The following is a 25,259-nucleotide window of genomic DNA, read 5'->3' on the forward strand; positions in this document are numbered from 1 at the left end:
AAAGTATTCATCATAAATCTGATATGTAGCCAGCACTCTAAGGTCCCCACTGCTCATAAAATAGCACTTACACTGAAACTGCAGCTGCTATTTTTGCTTTAAAATGCACACAAGATTTTGTGTTAAAACAGTGGAACATGTATATATCCTGATTCTATCTTTAATTCCTCTTGAAATTAGTCAAGTCATTATCAATACTGTGAAACTGAGTTCTCCCCTCTAAAAAAAGAGGAGCCAGATTTTCTCCATGTATCATTTTATTCATACCTTTATTTCAGAAACTCTCACCTGTTTGTAATAATTTTTGCATGTCAGTTAGATCATGGACTATGTCATAGTCATTTCTGTATTCCCAGGATTTGGAACATTTCATATTGTAGATATTCCACGAGGTTTTAAAAAAGGAATTAAAAATACCCCCACCTCACAAAGTCGTCAAATACATTAAAAGCAAGCATTACAGTTGCCTGAGCTGTAATGTGACCTGCTTTATCCTTCAAACACTCAGAAATACAGAATATAACAAAATGGTGCTTTTAGTATAACAAAACTCAAAGTAGAGGGAGGGAAAATCCTCATGCTGTTAAAGTAAACAAGGAAGTCAAAGCCAAAGTTTCGAGCTTGCCTATTGCTAAGGAGGCCTAGAGGACATAGATGAGACTATACATCAAACAGGTCACTCAAAGGGTTATAGTGCTCATGTTGGAGAAAGTAAATGTGGCCTTGAACCCATAAAAGGTGAAGCCCTATAATTGAAACCTTTATGTAAAGATGGGTCCCTAGAGGAGTTCTCTGGTGGCCTAGCACTTAAAGGATCTGGAGGTGTCACTGCTATGGCATGGATTCAACCCCTGGTCTGGGAACTTCTGCCTACCCTAAAAAAGGGTCCTTGGAAGAATTCCTCCCTCTATGGAAACTAGACTAGAAAAAGTCTAACTAGAAGTTGTGGTAGACAAAGGGGGCTGAATTTTTACTATCAATTCAAGAGTCACAGATGATAAATTAATGCATAAAAATTGTTCATAAATTAAAGATATCCTAGATACCATTAAAAAGAAAAGAAAACTTGTCTGTGAGGTCATGACCCAGGGTGAATGACACTGCTACAGAAAAACAAGTTCCATGGGAGTTAAGTTTAAAAAAAATCATTCGTCCAAGGAAATGGTCAGTCATGATAAAGGGTCAACAGAAACAAATAGGAAAATTAGAACTTGTGATAATATCTAAAATGACACCATAAATACATTGAACATGATGAATAAAGAGACAAATGAGAGCATAAACACCATAATAAAAATATGATTCCATAGAGAAAGCAGATATATAAAATATACAAGTAAAAATATTATTCATTGAAATAAAACTCAACACAGAGGTTAACAGTAGGAAAAACACAATGACAGAGAAAATTAGAGATAAAAATGAAAATTAGAGATATGAGGAAATTACACAGAATGCTGCAGCCAATAAAGATAATAAGAATGAACAGCAAAGAGAAGTCAAATATATAGATATAGATGATAGAATGAAAATGATCAAAATGCACATGATAGGTTTTCCAGAAAAAGAAGTTGGAAAAGATAAGATATGACGCACTATTCAAAACAGTAATGGCTGAGGTTTTTCTAGCATTTCAGAAAATCATGAGTTCTCAGGTTAAAAAAGCACACTAAGAAAGGGTAAAAATCAATTCTGCATCTAAACATATATAATGACACTAAAGGACACTGAAATCTTACAAAATCTTATAAGCAGCCAGAGAGATGAGGCAGATTACATACAGTAAATAAACATTATCAACAAAGAAGTCAAAAGACAAAGAAATGAGATTTTTCAAAGGACTGAGAGAAAATAACTGTGGACTTAGAATTTCAGTACCACCCAAACTATTCAAAAAAGTAAAAGTGAGATAATAATAATTTTAGAAAAAATTTGGGAGAATTTACCAAGCACAAATATTTGCTATAAAAACTCTAGAATAATGAACATCTGCAGGAGAGGAATTCCATCCAAAAGAAGAAACAAAAGTTCAAGAATCAAGGGATCATGAAGCAAAATTGAGTAAAGAAACTAATGGGTAAAAGGCATCGGTTCTAAAAAGCCATACTAATTAAATAATTTTGGTGGAGTTTGTAAGCAAGTTGGAAATAAAACAAAAATTAGTAATAACAAAATGGAAACTAAGGCAGCATCGGTTCTAAACAGCCATACTAATTAAAATAAATAATTTTGGTAGAGTTTGCAAGCGGGTTGGAAATAAAACAAAAATTAGTTAATAACAAAATGGAAAATGAAAGATTTAAAGTACTTTTATGTCCTTATTTTTGTGGAGCTAAAGAAGAAAAATTGCTTAAATTTAGATATCGCTGAATTAAGAATGCCATAGAAATGGAAATAAAATCAACAAATGTCAAAATTCCAACCCAGTATGAAATAGAAAAAAAGAAGGAACAGAGGGAAGAAGTGAGAAGAAAAAATTAAATTTGTTCAATCCAATAGAAGGCAGGAAAGAAGAGTGAAGCAAAGGAAAACACAGTCGTAGAAAAAAAAAAGATTCCAAATATATAATTTCAATAAAAGTGAAAAGATTTAATTGCTTATTTTTTCTCAGTGACCAAAATATAGAATAAAACCTAGCTATATGCTATTTATAAGCTACCCCAATGTAAACAAAATACAAATTAAAGGATAAAAAATATATTTAGGAGAATATTGCCAAAAATAAACCTTATTAATTATGTTAATAGCAGATAAAATGGAATTCCAAGAAAAAGTTATTAAGGACAAAAAGACTTTTTAAGGACGAAGAGGATAATTACAATGATAAAAAGAAATTGTAAAATTAGGTAACTATGCTAAATTATTTTGGCACTTAGTTCAATTACATAATTGTATATTATGTGAACATGTAGATTGATAGAATTGCAATAAGAAAAGGAAAAATGCAAAGGTAAAAATTTGACCAAACTCACAAAAGCCAAGTGCCAAGAAAAAAAAATTAAAATTCTTAGAGAAACATATGTCATAATATATAAAATTTGAACAACACAATTAATAAACATACATTAAAGTCTCTATTCAACAATTAGAGACTACACAGTCTTACCCACCACACATTGAACATTTTAAACTGACCATCTACTGGGTCATAAAAGACTTAAGCAATAACAACAATAAATTAAGATCATGTTTTCTGGTTTTAAAGCAAGAAAACTGGTATTCAGTTATTAAAGATAGCCATAAAGTTACAGATGTGAAAATTCAGAAATTCATTGGCAAATAATCCTGGGGTCAAAGATATGGTAATAGAAAATGCAAAGTATTTAGAACTAAACCATGAAATAATCACACAGCGAAATTTTGTAATGCTGGTAAAATATTATTGGCATGTAAATTTCTGGCTGACTTGTATAGATTTATGTAAATGAGTTCCAATGCCCTCTGGCTTCATGATGGAGCCACAGCAGGGGATCAGACTGAGTTAGGAAATTGATGTTAGATTTTTTTCTTGGCATTCAGCCTGAGAGGTAGGTTGCCTATATCCCATGATAGTTTACTGCTCCTCCCAGAGGAGGAGACTCTGCTTAACCCTCTCTCCTTCTGGGTCCCAGTAAATGCTCCCTTCCCTCATCTCTAAGGGCCTGGAGGTTAACTACCCAGCTGCTATTAGCCCTGGGTTACTTTTCTGTCTCTTGTGGTTCCCTCATACCCATATCTTTGTAAACAGTCCTGTTGTAAATAAACCGTCCTCAAATTATACTGTTCTGAGAGTGCCATCTGTTTCCTGTTGGGACCATGACTGAATCAGTGATATAGATTTAATTTAAAAGACCTGTGCACTCCTAGAGACAGAGACAGAGTAAAGGCAGAAATGGTGTTGCTTTCCTGCTACAGCTGTAATCTGGATATCAGTGCCAACTGGACCTGTCAGTTGCACCACTGCTGCCTATTCTTTACCAGAGTACTTTTATGGATTCTTCAGAAACTCTCCATTACTGGATATCTCACACCCATAGTTACCTTGGCATGGTCACAGCATCCTTCCTGCTGCCCACCATTTGGTCAGTTTTGACACCCTCTTCAGATGCTGTGCTTCTGACAGGTAGACAATGCCTCTCTTCTTCAGGTGAATAGTGAGAAGAGAGAAAGGAAATGTAATTGGGTGGGTGAAGAGGTAGTATTTCAACTGAGTGTGTAAGATTTTCTTTCTACATTTTAAAAAAGATCTTTATCAATGTCACAAAATATTAGCATTACTATAAACCTGAATTGAATTTGGGTGATAAGTACAGTGATATATTATTTTCCGTATGTTTAAAAATATTTAATCCTTAGGAAAATAGTTTTTAAAGAGTAAAGTGGCAACATATCTCAGTCTTTCATACAGGATCTGACACATGGGGATTTGGCACACTTCTGTGATACCCTGTTCCCAGTCCATCCCACAGCTCCACTGCTAGAGCCATGCCGATTTCAGATTGCAATCCATTCTCCCTACTGCATCCCAAAGATCTGGGTTTGCAAAATGAAATCTTTCCAAGCTTTTTGGGATGGGTCAGGATGAAGAGGGAGGAGAGGAAGATGAGAAAGGGTTATAGGATTTCTTAAAGAGTTTGAGCCCCAGATTTCTCCCATCTCATAAGCAGGCTTCCAGCTCTGCCCCTTCTCTCCTCTAATTTCTTTTTCCCCGAGTCATCTTTGCCACAGCAGCCATTGCTTCTCCTTGGGGAATTCAGCTTCTCTTTATTTCCTTCTCTCTACTAAAACACACCCCACTTTTCTGTAATTTAGGACATCTAGGAGCTCTGGGAGATAGATTTGTCTTGAGACCCAGTAACAGAACATGAAAGGCTTATTGGGAATTTCTGAATGCAAGGCCCCTCTCAGTAAGTATTTCAATAAGAAAACCTGATAATACTTTTAAAACATATAATTAACTAAAAATTTATTCTCCATTAAAGAGACCATTGTCAACTTGAATCATACGTTTAAATATGGTACCCACAAGTGGCCTGTACCATTGACAGATTCCAAAATTATCCCTGAACTGTCAAACGAAATGTTTGTATGTATTTGTATACAGTTATATGGTATATGGAAGAATAGCATGTTCAAACTAAGTCTTTTAATTTCAAGATAAAGAGATTGAAATCTCACCATTTGTTAGTGGCAGGCCCAGAACTTAGGTTTCTATTTGACTGCAGGTGTGGTGTTTTTTCCTATTGTTGGATAGGTGGATACTTGTAAACGCATATAATGTTTTCCTAGTTCATAAGTATAATACCCTTTTAAATTAATCCTGAGAAATGAGCAACTACTGACCTAAGTTATACAAACATGTTTATTTACTGGCTTATTAATTTATCAAAAATTTTTGAGGACCTATCATACACCAGGCACTGGTGTCTATATAGGTCATACAACTCTTTCAAGGAGCCATGGTATATTTGCCCAAGATATATGAGCTTAGATAACAGAAGTGGTTATTTTAGGTACTGCCTAAAAATTTAATGCACTTATTTATTTCGAGCACATCATAATGTCCTCCCACACTCTTGGAGAATAGTGTTGGTTTAACATCTTGGTGCTCTGATGATATCCAGGACACTTTTTAGTTGATATTCTGATAGTAAATTTTTTTGACTGTAAATTTTTAAACATTTGGCCTTGGCCTCTGAAGTCATTTCTCTCAAGTGATGAAATACTTTGCTGCATCCAGGTTTAGTATTCTTTGAAAACCAGCCCTGTGTGTCACCCTTTCTAGTCACCCCTTAGTTACCAAGAGCATGAAAAGAAAGATGGTGTCTGATGGCAATATGCTGGCCATGACAGAGAGAAGTCATGTTTCAGTCACCATTCTGTCCTACTGATGTACTGAAGTAGTGAGGAAAAAGAAAACAATGTACATCCCTAGCAGAGGCTCCTGGACAAATCTGAGGCTAACCATGTATAAAGACAAGAGCAGAAAGGAGAATCAGAAACTAAAGTAGGAAAATGCTGAATAAGGAAACACAAGCCAAAAAAAAAAGTGTTTCTTTTACCTCTGCAAGAAACACTTGGCTGCCACTTGCCCTCAAAACTTTCCCATATCAAGTGGCTTCTATTTGCATAACACTTTTATTTTTCAAGGCACTTGTCAGTATATCATTGCCATCTGGTCCTCTAGAAATCACATAGCATTGGCCAAGAAACTGAGGCTTGCCAAAGACATGTAAGTTTCTGTGATAAAGGTTGGAAGCTTTTAGAATAAGGTAGGTAGAAGGCGAGAAAGTTCAGATTGGAAGTGAAAGGAAAGTCCAGATTTGTCCTACTATTAGTACCATGGTTTTTGTATGGAGCCATAATATTCTAGTTTGGGTCCAGGCTATGGCATGGGGCATATCTAAGGGAATAGATACAATTGATCCTGGAAAGGAATTCTGAAGATTGAATGAAAAATATTGGGATACTATTGACTACCTAAGTTAGTCATGAGAAGTAATTTGGTCCTAATAATGACTCAAGTGCACTGCCTCCATTGATTAACCAATTGGGAGCTGCTTCTTGAAATCACTCTAATGAAATGAATGTCTCAGGCATTGGAACTTCCCAACAGTTTATGATTAAGGCATAAAGTTTTATTTTTTTTTTATTAAGCTTTCAATCTCTGTATCCTAAAAACATGCTTCCACCCACTCTTGCACAGAGCCCATCTTGCTCAGATTTCTGGCCAGTAGATCCACAGACTTGGATTATTTGTCCAGAAAATTGCTGGGACTTTCCTGGACTTTGAACCCTTAAAGTCAGCCATATTGTAGGACATTCTGACTATTCTCTATTATTATTTTTATATCTCCCATATCTCCTCTAGCCCTCATATCCTGATCTTAGCTTTGGCAATTAATACCCTGTGAATCCTCGTAAATGGCCACTTGCTGCCTGGACTGTGAACTCTGAACTTCCTCAGGAAGTTTTGGTTGATGACTCTTGGAGGACAGAGGAAGGTATCATTGTTCAACCAGGATCTGGATTAGATACTTTTCACATGTGATCCTATCAACAGTTGCTGAGTTGCCTGTCAATATACTCTTTTGTATATGAGGACACTAGACTCAGATTGGTTAATAACTTGTCCCCTGTCACATAGCTAATGGTCCAAGATGGGCTGGCTTCGCAAAGGTCAAACCATTGCAGTTTAATAATGTAAACATAATTTAATGACCAACAACTATTTCATACCCACAATGCTTTAAGTTTTGGCAGACCAGATGTATAATGGCAGGAAAGTAGTAGTATTCTCTCACATCTTCAAGTCAGAATGAAGACATAATGATGTTTATAGGCACAAATTGATCCCAGAAGGCTCACCTTTCATTTCAGTGCTAACTTCAACTTTCTTTTCCGCAAAGCTCCTGGATTCAGTGCCCTCTGACCCAACCTTACTTAGTACTTAATATAATCAGGACACTGAGGTTTTCATTTAATTACAATAATTTTTCCCTGCCTTGATGCATCTTTATATTTCCTGTCATTAGAATTTTCCTGAGGATGTTTTTTTAACGTGTTTTTAAATGTTAGGAATATTGGCTTATACCTCTATTCCATATAAAGTTGGAAACCTGGTGTCTCATCCACTGCTACTGAAGATCTTTAGAGAATAGTATTTCTCCTAATTACCTGGCTTTATATCCTGTTTCTGTTCTCAGTCTCTACACCTGATGCCTTGAAAAATGCTCTTTCTTTAAAGGTTCTATCTTATCACTGGAAAAGCCATGATGGTTTCAATTCCCTGAGTACCACTGGCCTAAAGATAAGTGAACAGCAGATATAACTGAAGGCCTGGGGCTATATAGTGCTGTGACATTGCAGAAGAGTCAAGGAACCTGCTTGTCCTTTTTAATCTTTTGCCAATCCCACATTCGTGCCTCTAGGAGGTATTCCCTGTTGTCTCCTTCAGTGTCCAGCATGGTACTGGGCTCCCCCTTCCCTCGTATGAGTTTCTGCTCTCTCTTCTCTGTTTTTCTGGTGGCGATTTTCCAATAACCAAAACATCCCCATTAGCATTAAGATACAGAGCCCTTGTGCTCTGTCATTAAGGAACCCAGAAACACATTTCAGGTATCATGATATTGTTTGTTAGATGACATAAATAAGAAGTGACTATTTAAATAAGTTGATATCACATTAGTGTAAAATGAACTCTGTTTCCAGAAAGAGTTAAGAAATTATACAGCATGAATAATCAAATATTTGATAGAGAATTCCCAAATATGACATATATGAGTTAACATCTTTTTAAAATATTAGAGTATGACTAAAATACTGTTTCCACTAAATATACACTGAATAGAATCAGTTTATTCTTGCAAAGCTAGGGACTATTTTGGATCATGGAGTATTTTTGCCTTTATATATGTTGGGCTTTGCACTTGAAGAGTACAAAACATGTTAATAATAACTATCTTTAGATGTTAAAGCTCTAATAACAGAAAGTATACAAAGCAACTGATTAATCTGTGGGTTACAATATGTATGTAATTTTCCACCAGTGACAGTCAGCCAATGAGTGAACAGTTGCAACTCCAGAAAGCCGGTTAAAAAGAAAAAAAAAAAAAAAATTCACAGTTTCCTTCACCTTGGTAGCTAAGTCCATGGAACATTTGCCCTGGGCTTCAGTATAGGGACCAAGCTTAGAATTGCCAGGAAATAGGGTATTGGCTGGGGAGAAGGAGATGACTCTGCACAGTGAATTCTCAGGCTAAGAAGTATGTGGCAAAGACCATTCTCACACTGTACAAGGTCACCCACTGGCTTTAGCAGACTTTACTTTTTGGAGTTTCTTTTGAAAAATAAAGCTCTGATACCACATTTAAAATTGAACAGGGCCAGGCTTTGCCTGGATTTTTCTCCTCTCCCAAATGAAGCCCCTGCCTAGTTATTATTTCTCTTCCCACATTTATTTTTATTATATTGTATTGTTTCAAATCATTTCAACATGTTTTTAATGCAATATATCTTATTAAAAAATAGTTCTGAATTCATAAGCAATTCCTATGGCATGTCCTTGGCATCGGCTGTAAAATTCCAAAGTACCTAATTTATTTGATTGATTTGTTTTTCAATGTTTTAAAGGGTACCAAGCCCAACAGCATATAATTTTTCTCTTACCAAGTGGAATACGAATGAATGAGAGATAATTGCATTTTTGTATTCAGTCTGTTGTCTTTGTGAAGTTTTTTTTTTTCTTTCCTACAGTCCTAAAGTGAATGAGAAAGCATGTTTTTCTTTTTATAGCAATAACAGCTCACCCTGTTATTTCTCAACAAGGTTCATATTCAAGCCCAGCCCTGAATTCTGCTGTGGTGTTACTTCAGCTAGGATGCTGCAAATTACCCATGATATCATTGAACATAGCACAGACTAGGTAGTGACTGGGGCTTAGAGGGACATTTCCTATTTGGTTGGGGAGAACAGCCTTCCTCTAAATCCCTTTATGGTTGGAAGATGCATTCTCCATTCTCTTCAAGTTTGCAGACCTAAGCACAATGCAAAGAGATTAAATTTCATTTTCCCAAGAAAGCAGGTGGATACAGTCTATGACTTAGGCAATGGCTTGTATAGCATTACCTTGAAGAAGCAACTCTTTTCTTATCTCTTTTTCTCTCACTTCCATCAGTCTTCAACTTGGTTAACAGTAAGGAGCTGGCCGAAAGAACTGCATTCTCTTATCTTGCCAACCACCGCAATCACTCTTTGTAATCGCAACAGAAGAGTGTCGGGTGGTTATGAAGAGGCTAGAAGGCTGAAGAACAGGAGAGACCTCCTTCGCTAATACCAACCCTACACTCTAGTGCTTACTGTACACACAGCTATCCTCTCTACAGCCCTGGAAATCCTTGACCTAAGAAGAAAGTTGGACAAACTTAGATTGAACTTTAAGAGCACTTTCTAGAGATGATAATAAACTCTTTATCTCTGAAACCTAGAAAAAACTTCTAGCAATTATTTGCAACTTTATTTTTCCTTTTTTGGCCTCCCTGTGCATATGGAGTGTCTGGACCAGGGTAGATCCAAGCTGTAGTTGCAACCTAAGCCACAGCTGTGGCAACACCAAATCCTTAACCCACTGTGCCAGGCCAGGGATCAAATCCACATTCTAGCACGCTCAAGACATACCACAGTGGGAACTCCTATTTGCAGTTTTTTTTTATTGTGTTAGTCTGCTGTGGAGGGGAATGGTGATGGTAAAGGAAAAAGTCATTCTCTCAGTAAATCTGTTTGAAGTTTCATATCTGTTTATAAGCACCCTCTTAAATTTGTCTTGTCACATATGGAAAATCGAACCAAAATGTGAAATTTTCATTCCAAGAATAATAAATTGGTTTGTTTTCATTTCTCTAAACCTAATAGAAAAGTACGCTAAGTCGAAGTTAAGGGAAATTACCCTGTTATTTGTTTTTGCCATAGGCCTTTGTAAGGGTCCAGAAGGAAAATCAATCAATTATGAAGTATAGACTGAGTCCCTATCATGTGTAATATTAGGCCAGTTGTCATCAACGTAACCTTCAGGGCTCTCAGATTTTCTACAAGATTAATCTTCAGGGTCCATCACCTCCACAGGGTCTTCATGCAGATCAACCAATGACCTCCAGCTTTGTGACAGGTCTCTATTTACGTGGCCTTCTCAAAGGTTATTGCATTACAACTATAGGAAAATACAGCTGCAAGAAAGGGTTTGGCTGTCTTAGATTTGACCCAATGCTGGAAGCCAGAAGCACTTTTTCAGTGGTCATATCAAAACACAGAAGGAGAATACATTTGAGAAATCATCTGGCTAATATGTTTATGTAGTGAACTGGGCATAAGGTGAGGACAATTTACTAGAGTAAAGAGCTACTCAGAGTGTGCTCATTATCCCCAAATGCTTATAAGTGTCAGCACAATGAAGCATATTCCTTAGAGTGCCATTCTAAATTTCACCAGAAATCATTTTTTAAGTAATTCCCCCACTACACACACACATGATGGATCAGAGTGAATGAATAGATTTGTTAGGGAGAATGTCTAGTGTTGGGCTCAAAAACTCGAGGAAAGATATTTTCTAATTAAACTTCATAGTCTGCACCTGAAATAACTGCACAGCTCATTCTTTTTTGCCTTTATATTTTAAAGAGCCAGGTACCCCAAGATGGGAGAGCAGGATCCAGTGCAATGTTTGTGTCCTGAAAATGGTAATGCAGAAATCCCTTATATTGACCCATTATGTAAGGATGATTCAATGTCATAAATGTCAAGGAATTAAAAACGAAGGAAAGAAACTCAGAAACTTGGGGAAAGCACAGTTCACATGAATGTGGCTCCAATAATTACTACCCTCACCACACAAATACTGTATTGATGAGTCAACTCAAATGTCAGCCTACTTTCCAACAATACCAAGTGTGAGAGATTCATGATGGGAAGATATCCTTATCAGTGACTCCCTTCCTCCTCCTTGGAAGTAGTGGCAACAGCTTCTAGAGAGAAATAAGTAAAATGGGAAGAGTTCAAGAGGACTGACTCAAAAAGATGTCAAAGCCTTCATTTCGTACTAAGCAAAGCAAGCCAGAAAGAAAAAGACAAATACTCTCTGAGACCCTCCCTCTGTGAGAGTGGGTTATGCCTCTTTATTAGATAAGGTGAATCCTGGCATTGGACATTTAATGGTACCTATTAAATTTCAGAGACCAGGTATTCTAATATGGACTGCAAATTACCTCAGATAATTTATTCACATTGTACAATCCCATATTTATGTATTTTGTTCTATGAAAAAAAAAGCTCCCAAGCACACAAATTTAATATATTCAGAATGAAAAGGAAGAGAGATTATAAGCTTAAGCAAACAAATTAAGGATAAAAATAACATTATTAGAGAGTGAACAAATAAATTAGAAACAGCAAGGACCACAATACACATAATTGATAATTACAGAGAGAAAAGGTTTGAAGTAAGCACAGGGAAGGCTTGTGAAAAATTACACAGATTAAAGCAACAGAGAAAAGCTATAAAACTAAATATAGAGCTACCATATGATCCAGCAATTCCACTGCTGGGCATATATCCAGAAAAAACTTTTATTGAAAAAGATGCATGCACCTCTATGTTCATAGCAGCCCTATTCTCAATACCCAAGACATGGAAACAACCTTAATGTCCATGGACAGATGAATGGATTAAGAAGATGTGGTACATATATACAATGAAATACTACTCAGCCATAAAAAAGACAAACTATGCCATTTGCAGCAACACGGATGGATCTAGAGACTCTCTTAATAAGTTAAGTAAGCCAGAAAGAAAAAGACAAATACCATATGATATCACTTATTTGTGGAATCTAAAATATAAAACAGATGATTCTATCAAAAAATAACAAATAAACAAAAAACAGAAATAGATCATGGCCAAGAAGAGCAGTCTTGGGGTTCCAGGAGGGAAAAGGAGGGACTGGGATGGATGGGCATTTTGGGGGTTTTGGGGGATACAAACTGTTATATTTGGAATGGATGGGCAATGGGATCCTACTGTATAGCATAGGGAAATGTGTGTGATTGGATCACTTTGTTGTACAACAGAACTTGATGAAGCATTATAAATCAACTATATTTTAATAATGATAAAAATTTTTTTAAAAATGGAAGACAGATCAGAATGATCCTACATATACTTATTTGGTGTCCATAAATTTTAAAACTCAGCAAACTGAAAACAAAACACATTCAGAGGCATTACGAGAATATCCCTTGAATTGATCATACTTTTAGCTGATAGGTAAAAGTCCTTTGGAGTTCCTCTTGTGGCTCTGCGGGTTAAAAACCAGATATAGTGTCTGTGAAAATGAGATCCTTGGTCTCACTCAGTGGATTAAGGATCTGGTGTTGCCACCAGCTGAAGCATAGGCTGTTGATGCAGCTCGGATCCAGCATTGCTGTGGCTGTAGTATATTCTGGAACCTGCAGCTCTGATTCAACCCCTAGCCTGGGAACTTCAATATGCCTCAGTAGCAGCCCTTAAGAAAAAAAGAAAAAATGAAAGAAAAAAAAAAAAAAAGTTCATCACCGAATCCAAAGTCACCTAGATTTTCTCCCATGTTATATTCTAGATGTATAATAGTTTTGCAGTTTGTTTATATGCCTATAATCCATTTTGAGTTATTCTTGTTAAAAGTGTAGGGTCTGTGTCTAGATTCTTTTGTTGTTGCATATGGATGTCCAGTTGCTCCAGAACCACTGGTTGAAAAGACTATTCTTGCTCCATTATATCGCCTGTATTCCTTTATCACAGATCTTCCAACTATATTAGTGTGGTTCAGTTTTTAGCTCTGTATTCCATTCTATTAATGTACATATCCTTTTGCTAATACTACACTCTTTTGATCATTGTAGCTTTATAGTAAGTGAAGTAAGATAATGTCAACTCTCCAACTTTCGTCTTCAGAATTATGTCAGCTATTAAGGATATTTTTCTGTCCTTCCAGAATAATTTTGCTGATATCCTCAAAATACTTCCTGGGATTTTGTTGGGGTTGTGTTAAATCTATATGGTATAATAAGAAGACTTGTTATTGGAGTTCCCATCGTGGCACAGCAGAAACGAATCTTACTAGGAACCATGAGGTTGCAGGTTCGATCTCTGGCCTCACTCAATGGGTTTGGGATCTGGCTTTGCTGAAAGCTGTCGTGAAGGTTGCAGACACAGCTCGGATCCTATGTTGCTGTGGCTGTGGCGTAGGCTGGCAGCTATACTTCTGATTTGACCCCTACCCTGGGAACCTCCATATGCCATGGGTGCAGCCCTAAAAAGCAAAAAACAAAACAAACAGAAAAACATAGAAAAATGAAAAAGAAGACTATATCTTAACAATATTTAGACTTCCGCTTCATGAACTTGTAATAACAATGCATTCATTTTTATCTTCCTAGATTTCCTTCAGCAAAGTTTTATAGTTCCCCTCATACAGATACCATAAAGTGCTATTTCATGTCATTATATCAAGGATATGTTGTAGTGATAACTCTTCTTTAATTTCTTTCTTTCTTTCTTTTTTTCTTTTTTGGAAATTCCTCGGCCAGGGATTGAACCTGTGCCTCATCAGCAACCCAAGCCATTGCAGTGACAGTGCCAGATCCTTAACCTGCTGCACCCCATAACTCCTTTAATGTCTAATATTAGTAATTTGCATTTTTCTTATCCCCATTGCTGTAAAGGTAAAACATTTTCTCCCCTCTGCCTTCTTTCAAGATTTTCCCTTTGTGTTTGGTTTTCTACAGTTTAAATGATATGCCTAAGAGTATATTTTTTAGTACCCACCATACTTGGAACTTTATGATTTGTGGTGTGATATCTGTTGTTAATTTTGGGTAAATATTGGCCATTATTAATTCATCTATTTCCTTTGTTACATTCTTCCACTCCTTCTGTAATCCCAGTTATGTGCATGATGTACTGTTTGTAATCATCTCACAGTCTTAGATATTCTAGTCTTTTTTCATCTTTTATTTTGCATTTAAGTTACTAAAGTTTCTATTGATATATCTTTAAGTTTATTGATTCTTCCATTGATCATATCATATCCAGTCACTTGATGAGTGCATGAAAAGAATTCTTCATTTCTGTTGCTATGTTTTTGATTCCTAGGTTTTCCTTTTGATTCCTAGTTAGAATTTTATTTCTCTACTTACACTATCTATTGCTCTTTTTTCTCTTTTTAGGGCCACACCCACAGCACATGGAGGTTCCCAGGCTAGGGGTCGAATTGGAGCTATAGCCGTTGGCCTATGCCACAGCCACAGCAGATCTGTGACCTACACCATAGCTTGTAGCAACACCAGATCCATAACCTAATGAAAGAGGCCAGGGATTGAACCTGCATCGTCATGGATACTAGTTGGATTTGTTACCGCTGAGCTATGATAGGAATTCCACACTGTCATATTCGTATTATCTACCTTTTCATTAGAGCTCTTAACATATTGCTAATAAGCATTTTAAGTTTTCTATCTGATAATTCCAGATAATTCTGTATCATAGCTAGGTCTAGATTTGAGGCTTGCTTTTTCTCTTCAGAGAAAAATGCTTTTCTTACATTTTAGCATGCTATGTAATTTTTTGTTGAAGTCCTAATATAATTTATTAAGTAAAAAGAAATGGTAAATGTCAAGGTAGGCTGGCCTTTGATGTGTGGTTTTATGTTAATTTATGTAGTTGCTAGTACAGGCTTCAGTTTCCTCTAGTATTTTTGTTGTTGTCTTTGGTGTCTTTGGTTTTCCCTAATAATTCCTTCTTAAATAGGGCTTCTATCTTGCAGCCATATTGATATGGTGGTAAGGTGTCAGGGAGGAAAAATATTCAAAAATCTTATCTTCATATCTCAGTCTTTCTCTGGGGACCTGAGTCCCTGAATAATGACTTTAGAAATTTCTTGGCTCTTTTTTCTTTCCTATGTGAGATAGGAAGCCTAGAGAGGGTTGAAGTTGTCTAATTGACTTTTTACCAGATAGATAAGGCTCTGGTTTCCCTTGGAGAGCAGGTGTTGTTTATGAGAAACACTCAAGATATACATCTAAATGGTTACTTTTCACCACCCCTGCCCAAGACATAAGGAGGTTTTTCTCAGACATTCAACTCTTGAGAACCTGGTGAGATTCTTGGAGGTACAGTGTGGTGGCCTAAGACTGGGTGCCTGGGGGTTTCTCATGTTCAAGCTAATCCACATGCAGCATCCAGTGGTTCATTAAAATTGAGTGCTTCTACCATCTTATGGCTCTAGCAGCTTCTGCCCAAGGTAAACTTACCTTAGCTCTGATATGTTGTAGTCACCAATCTCTGTAGAATTCAAGGTGGCAGTTTACCTTGTGGCCTCCATTCTGTGATGGCTCTGAGAAAAATGATTTTCTGTTTGGTTAGATATTTTCTTGTTCTAAGAATGGGAATAATAATTTCCAAGCATTTTACATGGCGAAGCTGAAAAAAAAATTTTTTAAGTCAATACCAGTGCTCCTAACTCCATGCTGTACTGCCTTCTGTTGCCTCCAATGGTCTTTACACTCTATTGATTAAATTCTTACAGCTTCAAAATATGCCAATACTGGGAGATGGGGGAGGGAAGGATTGGGCGTTTGAGATTAACAGATGCAATGTATGTATATATGTATATCTGAGCCACTTTGATGTAAGACAGAAATTAACATTATAAATCAATTATACTTTAATAAAATCTTTAAAAAATACCAATACCTAATATCCATTCTTCTCTATTAATATTTTTTCTAATGTCCAAAAGTTTATTTTTCAGAAAGGTTTTTAATTATGTTGTCAAAACCCCAGAATTAAATATATTTAAGTTTTATTTGGAACAATATTTAAACCTATAAATTTAATAAGAATTGATACCTTTATCATGGTCACACTCGTGCAAGAACACGTGACTCATTATTGATTAATACTTCTTGATATCTTTCATAAATTTTGTAGTCTTTTTCTTTTTATAGTTCTTATGGGCATGTTGAATTTATTAATTATATTACAAATCCAGATGCTTAGTTTCCTTGTTTAGTTTTCAGATACTGAAGAGCTAGTGTGTAGAGAGTAGTGTGTTGTTACCTAATTAAAGTTTTATTTTATCTCTTTCTTTCTTTCTTTAGTCTTTTTAGGGCTGCACCTGTGGCATATGGAGGTTCCCAGGCTAGGGGTCTAATTGAACCTGTAGCTGCTGGCCTACACCACAGCCACAGCAACACAGGATCCAAGCTGTGTCTGCAACCTACATGACAGCTCATGGCAATGCTGGATCCTTAACCCACTGAGCAAGGCGAGGGATTGAACCAGTGTCCTCATGGATGCTAGTCAGATTCGTTTCCACTTAGCCACAATGGGAACTCCACCCACTAAAGTTTTAAAAACCTCTAATTTTTTTAAAATTAGGGAATAGTTGATTTATAATGTTGTATTAATTTCTGTTGTACGGCATAGTGACCCAGTCATACATGTACATACATTCATTTTCTCATACTGTCTTCTATCATGTTCTACGCCTAAGAGATTGGACATAGTTCCCTGTGCTGTGCAGTAGGACCTCATTGCTTATCCATTCTTAATGTAATAGTTTGCATCTACCAACCCCAAACTCCCTATCCACCCCCACTTCCTCCTCCCTTTCCCCTGGCAACCACAAGTCTGCTCTCTAAAATCCTCCAATTTGTATTTTAAATATGTTATGATATTTTAAACTACCTTGTAGGTTTTTTCTAAAACCAACTAACTCTCTTTTTAAATGTAATCCATGATTCACCTTAGAATTTTTTATGACTTTTTTGTTCCTATTTCATAGACACTTTTTCCCTTATCATATGAGAACATGTTACAGAATAATTTCCCACTTCTTTATGAATTTTCAGAATAATGCTTTTTTCACTAATGATGAATTTCTTTTTTTTCTTTTAAAAATTATTTATATGTTTGTTCATTTAACAAACAAGTGCTGAGATTTTAAATTATCTTTCAGCCTCTGAAATATGTACTCCAGTCATGAAGCAGAGAATGTTATAGAGAAGACAAAGAATTAAATGAGTAAGTACAATGCGATAAATACTGTGATTGATGTACACCACAATTTAGCTGTTAAATCTTGACTACATGATCCTTCTAAAAATCTACTTCCTTGTGTGTTAAAATAGGAATAAGAACAACACTTGTCTCTTAGGATTATTGTTAAAAGCAAATGAGGTCAAGCGTTTAAGATGTCCATCAGCTTGCTTGGCCCATAGCAGTTGTCTAAACATTGTTAACTACTACTTTTGTCATGAACAGCTCATCACAAACCCCTGATCTAAAATTCTACTATTAGTCATTTTCTGCCTCAATACCTTGTATTATTTCTTCATAGCACTTCTTACTCCATGACACTGTTTGTTTGTTTACTGATTTATTGATATTTCTTCCCATAAGAATGAAAGAGGAAGCAAGCAGGGACTTAGTTTTAATTTAAATACTTGCTTTTGCTCAAGGTCTGGAAAAGCAGTGTTTAATCAATGATAAATAAATAAGCAAAATATTTATATCTAATAATTTTATTTTCTCAATTCATGCTAATTTAAAAAAATATAGAAACTACAGAACTGTATTTTTAAAATGTCACCTTTGAGCATTTGAGAAAAAAATTCTTTGGGCATTTTGGTGAATTTTCTTCCTGGGTTTTCCTATGCACACACCAATTAGATCATATTTTACTTGCAATGCTATAGCCTTATTTTTCTTACTTAACTTTAGAAACTGCTTTTTCCTTATATTTCACAACTCTTTTTTTCATGGATTCAAAATATTATATGCTCACCTAATGAAAGCCTAATTATTGAGTATGAAGCATTACATAATTTTCCAGCAACTAGCAAATATGAAAAGGGCACAAGTATAGTCATTTATTTAAAAATAATACATAAGTCTCTATTATATGCTGGAAATACGTGGAAGAATAAGAAAACATTTTCTTTGCCCTCATGGAGCTAACATTCTATGGAGAAGACACAGTTTATAACCAATCTGTCAGTTTCTTCCACCATAATAATGATAAGATTTATTAAGGAAATGTATCAAGTTTTGAGTCTATAAAATCGGCAGGGTGGGAGGGTTGATATCAGGAAAAAAATGTGAGGAAATGACATTCAAAGCAAGAGGTGATCGTTGATTAGAAATTGGCGTGGTGATGAGAAGAAAGGGAATGGAGAGTGTGGAAGGAAGAGAATATTTGAACCTGAATGAGAAGCAGGAGTGAAGCCCCTCATGTAGAAATAAGCTCTGGATAAGGAAAAACAGACATTAGGACACGGAGCTCACAGGAGAGTGAGGGTGTTACCTGTGTACATAGGTCAATTTGATATATTCTTCATACCTCTATAATGCCCAGAATAGTGGCAGGTAGAGAAATATGTAATAAAATATAAATTGTAGATCCACCAAAAGTAAAGTTCACATTCTGAGTTGTTTTCCTGGTACTGATGATGTGCACTGACTCATCATCCAGCACTTTGTTGACCAGAACAAGTCTGTACCCGCCTGATCCCCATGATTAGTATTGGGGCTCACAGTCATGGAACCAATCCCTTATGTATTAGTCCTTGGGCTTAACCGTAAGGATCTCAAGCTCTCGTCAACTAAACACACCTATCTCAATGGAATAGATGATAGATAGGTAGGTAGATAGATAGATAGACAGACAGACAGACAGACAGACAGACAGACAGATGGACGGACAGATAGAACTGCTCTTTCTTGAGTGCAATTCTTATTCAAAATGGTGCCATCTCTTTGGTATTTCTTTTTAGTTGATTTCAAAGAAAAGTGATGAATAGCTTTAAAGTTTTTCTTAACAGTTTTGAAAAAAATGGAGTGTGAATTTTGTCTTCCATAAAACTACAGTGGTGCTAGTAAATAAAGATAGAATTTTAGGGTACAACGCTAATGAATATTTATCACTTGAGAAATTAAGATCAAATAGGAAAACTACTGGGAGCAAGGGGTCCTATAACATTTGTATTTGATACTTAAGCAATGACCAGTGAATTCCTTCAGAAAAAAATTGACCTAGAAAGAAACATGAATTAATTTATCTCCTTTCCATCTATTCCCTGTGGGGATTATCCACATCAAAGCCACATGGAAAAATAGCAATCTCCAATTATTTTATGAATCACATGCTTTATTAAACAACACAAATCTGCATGCAAGTTATAACACCAACTAGTATATTCCTTTCATTATATGAGTTATCAGAAAGGGCTTTCTAAAGAAGCCATTAATATATTCATCAAGCATTTATTAGAAATCTTGCATATTGAAATTGTTACACAAGCACTAAAATAAAAGCAAAGATGAATTAAGTCACAGTCTTTGCTATCAAGGAATGTGCAACATCTGCTATAGAATTGGCAGCTGTAGAAAAATGGTAGCTTTAATAGAATCCAAGTTGAACATACTACAGAATAAAAATAATCCATTTTGAGTGCTTATGTGTGGTACTACAACCAGTTCTACTCAATGTTACCATGTCATATGATTTAAATAAGGGGAAAACCTATATACCCAAGAATACATGGCTTTTCATGTCCCCATGATGCCCTTTTTATCTGACATGAAATCCCTCAAAAAGAGTTCCTGAAAAAAGAATCAATGAGGACAAGGATTACAATCAAGAAACCCAAGTTTTAACTTACTTATATAAGGAGCATTTGGTTGAAAGATAACACTAAGCTGCCTTGCACTCCAAGGTGCCTGGTGTCACTACAGTTAACAATGCTTAATTTATCCAGTTAGTTCTGTAAGCCGTTCTGATCATAATTTTTTGCCCTAAGACAAAAAGTAGAATTTTAAAGGTGCTGTGATATACGCCTTTAAAAGGGTATATACCCAAGCTCTAAAAACTCTTTTTAAAATTTTCCTACATTCTGACTGAGACACATGAAATGAAACTTTTAACTGACTTTCTTAACTTTTATACCTATACTTATGAAGACAGCATGTAATACCTACACTATGAGATATCATTATCCATATTTTAGAACTGGTGAAATCGAAACCCAGATATACATATATTTCTAGTGATGAATGTATATATACACATTCTTAATGACTATACATCTCTATCATTGGGATACAAATTTTTTACCATGGTATGACACTTGTTATAAATTACCAGACATATATTTTTTTTGATCAAAGCAATTTATATCATGACAGATGGTCTATCCACTATGATACATTTAATAATATGAGGCTTGCATTTGTACAGTAGATTATTTAATTTTATGTTCATTAGAGATAACATTTCATCACTGTGGTCTCCCTATGGACTTGGAACAGATTGAAACTGAAAAAAAGTAGCACCTCATATCCCAGAAGTCCATAATTAGATAGCCAGGACTCTAGAGATGTGGCTAGGGTAGCAGAATTACACTTAATAACATTCAAAGAAGTTGTCATCGTGGACTGTACATTTATCTGAGGTACTGAATGCAAACAGCAGGGAGTCAGCTTAAGAATATCTGCCTTTTGGCAAATTGTATAAAAACCTTTTACCAAAAGGTTTGGAAAGAGCAAGAGTAGCAGCCAGCAAGATGGTTACGCTTTTGAACTTAATCTGAATTATTATTATTACAGTAAAATAAAATTTACCCAATGAACATGCAATGGTATTGGGGCAAGGAAACAAAGCAAAGCTTTCATCAGTAAAATCTGGGACAGCGGCAGCACCCCCCCCCCCAAAAAAAATTCTCTCCTGTGAATTGTAAAGCTTTTGTAAATGTGACCTTGTACTATTTAGAAAAAAGAGAGTATTCCTTTAAGAGTCAGATCTAAAACCTAAAACACAATTGCTGTTTCACAGAGTTTGGAGAAGGTGTAATGAACCTCTGAAGTTAGAAAATGATACCATTTCTGATCTTTAACCCATGAAAAGGAATATGGTGATGGATGAGATGGAAGTTTTCCAAAAAATTAACTTCAACCTTCCTTTAATGTAAATATTATGCACTAATTCTGCGAATTTGTCTTTGGGTTGCAATTTTTTCTCTCCTTATTTACTGTGTACTGGATGTTTCTGAGGTAGGTCATGATGACGTATTAGAAGAAACACTTAATAGCGCTTATTTAATCAGCACCTACTATTTATTTGCCTGGCACCATGTGAGAAGCATCTCATTATTCTGACAACGTCCCAGTGAGCTTGGCATTAAGCTGATTGGGGTGAGGAAATTGAGACAGAGAAGATGTAAGTGATTTGTGGTGCTGGGGTGTGATATCTAGTTAGCTGATTCTAAGGCTCATGTTTAGTCACTACACTATACTAATTCAAAACTCAGAGACAATCTGTCACCTTAAGACTTATTTTTAGTTATCTTTTGAAAAACAACCAAAAGGCCAGAAAACTTTAATTCAGTGTCTGCTCTGCAAGTTAACTTAAAAGCAGCAGGGAACTATGTCTAGTCACTTATGATGGAGCATGATAATGTGCGAAAATAGTATGTGTACAAGTATGTGTAAGTGGGTCACCATGCTGTACAGTAGGGAAAAAAAATTGTGTTGGGGAAATAACTATTAAAAAAAAAAAAGCAGCAGGGCATACACAGCTCTTCCTCAGGCACAATGTAGGGTAAAGAAGAAATACACACTAGGACTAATAGGATAAGACTGACAGTTACAAGAGTTGCATAACAAAAAAGAATAATAACTTATGGAGTGTTTTCTGAGTGTCTCACACTCTTCTAGACCTGATAGATGTGTTTTAACTCTTATAAGCACTCAAGAGGTAGATAATATTATGATTTCTCTTTCCCTGATAAGTGGATCTTAATCTTATAGCAATGTAGGAAAGTTTCTAAAGGTGGAATCTAAACTCATTCTCTGCAGGCTCTCCCAGAGTCTGGGATATTCACCCACTACTGCCTTAAAATAATATTTGACTCGACTTTCTATCCAAAGGGATTGATTCCAACTTTGCTTAAAAGCAGAGACTACTACCAGTATGTAGCTGCTTTGAGCCTGAGTGAGGGGAAATGAAATAGCTTAAAAAGGAGCCTGTCATCTCCTTAAAACATCAGAACAAGGTGTGGCCAAAACTCAGAGCAAAGTGTGCCATTACCAGTGGTATGGGGGTAGGGGGAATTGTTGCTTAGGAGGATTTTTGCTGTCTCCTGATCAGAAGAAGAAAAAAATCTCTGTGCCTATGATATGAATTGCAGTTCTTTTCCCTCAATTTATATTTATCTCTTTATTCATAGTGTTCATTTTGTTGCTTTTGGTTGCAGAATTTTCTTTTGTTTTCCTATGTGTCTTTTACAATTTGGATTTTGAGTTGTTGGTTAAAAGTCTGTCCCCACTTCAGATTTATAAAAGAATTTTCCTACATTTCCCTATTGTTTTTAAGACTTCACTTCTTTAATGTTAAAAAAAAATCCCATTTGGAATTGTTCCTAATGTTTGGTATGAAATATAGATTCAACTGTTTCAGCACTTACTGAAAAGTCCATCTTTGCTTTCACATGTGTTTTCATTTTTCTTCTTGTGGGTTTGTACATTTTTAAAAGTTTATTTCTAGAGATACTGTGTTGCTTGTTTTTGCTATTTTAAACGTTTTTCCCATTATGTGTTCTGACTGCTTTTTGTACATAATAAATTTATCGCTTTCTACTTATAAATGTTTATATCCTATTACTTCCTTGAATTCTCTCACTCTTTGTTGTGTTTTAGTTTATTATCTTGGATTTTCAAATGTACCATCATATCATTTCCACATAGTTACAGTTTAAAATATTCATTTTCTTCTGTCTTGTCTATGTTTACTAGTAATCAGTACTTTGTGGGATAGTAACAGAGGTAATGGCCTCCTTTCTTGTCTTGATCTTGATTTTAATAGGAATGTCTCTAGCCTACCTCCAATGAGCATGATGCTAACTTCTGGATTGTGATAAATATATGTTTACTGTATTTATAAGTTTTCCATCTATCCTTATTTAACAGAATGTGTTTGTGAAGAATGGCTATTTTGGCAAGTGACCTTTCATCATATATGAAAATGATTATAATTTTTCTCTAACATTATAAACTATGTATTAACTTGTTTCCTAATAATGAACCATCTTTGTACTTCTAGAATAAATTCCTCTGCTAAAATAAGTATTCTTTTAATATGCTTTTAAATTCCTTTTGGCAATGTCTAAACCTGAAGCTTTGCTGAGGATAACCTTTGATCAATGTATCTGTTGCTTCTATGGAAATAGTTGTGTTTAGATTCTTACTTCTTGATGTCATTTAGTGTAAATCATACGCTCCTTTAAAAAAATCTATTTCATCCAGGATTTTCAGGTTAGTCTTCTTAAGATTCTTTAATTTTCTCAGTTTCTATATGGTTAATTCTCCATGTACTGCTTTGTTTCTTTATTTTTAATTGCAGTTTTCTCTTTCCTGATTAAGTTAGTTGGTGATTTGATGCTTTTTTAACACAAGCAGATTTTCGTCATTGCAGATTAGAACTATCATAGTTCTAATTCTCTAGAATTAGAAAACATAGACAGTAGGGTCTCTGTCACAATTAATCACATCTGTCATTGTAACACAAAAGCAGCCCTAGGCAATATGTAGATGAATAAGTATGTTTGTGGTCCAATAAAGCTTTTTTATTGATACTGAATTTTGAAATTCATACAATTTTCACATGCCATGAACTATTTTCATTCCTTTTTTTTTTTTCCCAACCATTACCTATGTTGTAAAGTACCATTCTTATTTCATAGGCCATTTAAAAAACAGACATTGGATCACCTTGCTATACAGAAGAAAACTGACAGAACACTGTAAACCAGCTATAATGGAAAAAAATAAAAATCGTTATATATATATAAAAAAAAGAAAAAACAAAAATCATTTAAAATAAAAATAAAAAAATAAAAAAACAGACATTGGGCCAGATTTGGCCTGTAAGCTATGGTTTGCTGGTCCCTATACTATCTTTAGATACATATTTCTTTACACAGTATCTATTAGTTCCCTAATATGAACAATAATAACAATTTTCCCATATTTTCTTCCTGTATTCTTCCTTCTTCCATCTTATTTTCTTTATCACTATTTTCTTCCTTATTGTTTCACTTTGTATCTTAAATAAGCCTATATTTCTGTTATGTGAATTGTTAAGCATTGACAAACTTTGACCCTCAGCTATCACAGAGGAATTAACCAAAAAATGTACCCACCTTTTTTCAGCTTTCCAGGTCTCCGGAGTATATACTATCTACATTTTTCAGATGGTACAGTGATTATTATTATTTTTTGCAACACTCTACCCAACTTTGTTCTGTCTCAATGCTGACCACCACCAGTTTTATTATCATACATGTCTCACTTACCTCTGAGTTGGCTAAAGATTATTCTCTAGTATTTTTCCTTAAAAAGAACTTAGGTTTTATGTATTTAAGACTTAAATCTTAAATGTAAATTTATCTGGTCATAGGATATGAGTCCCTTTCTTTTATTGAATGCCTTTTATATGTGGTTATACTGACTTCTGGCTTGTATATGCTTGTAGAAAAATATGTAGACTGGCTATCTTAGCTTATGTTTTTTTTTTTTGTCTTTCTTTTTATTAAAATATAGTTGATTTACAGGGTTATGCCAATCTCTGATGTACAGCACGGTGACCTGGTCATATCTGTCTGTCTATCTTCTTTAGAATATATATGTTCTTTTTCTC

General features: G+C 35.3%; 1 protein-coding gene across 13 annotated transcripts in view; it reads left to right on the plus strand.

Annotated features, from left to right (window-relative positions):
• The window catches only part of LOC110261733 (uncharacterized), a 1,083,992-nt gene that overhangs the window by 642,710 nt on the left and 416,023 nt on the right, over positions 1-25,259 (plus strand). For 9 of the 13 annotated variants that reach the window (XR_014809655.1, XR_014809657.1, XR_014809656.1 and 6 more), the window contains one exon: positions 17,526-17,590. The gene's annotated coding sequence lies outside the window, so the exon portion shown is untranslated. Of the gene's footprint in view, positions 1-17,525; positions 24,395-25,259 lie in introns of those variants that run through there. The other 4 variants (XR_014809658.1, XR_014809660.1, XM_084967490.1 and 1 more) reach the window with 2 other exon arrangements.

The sequence above is a fragment of the Sus scrofa genome, chromosome 7 (genome assembly GCF_054392235.1).
Source record: "Sus scrofa isolate SSC_HxYL_T2T_F1_AM1 chromosome 7, Sscrofa_HxYL_maternal_Yorkshire_Landrace_v2.0, whole genome shotgun sequence".
Lineage (NCBI taxonomy): Eukaryota > Metazoa > Chordata > Mammalia > Artiodactyla > Suidae > Sus > Sus scrofa.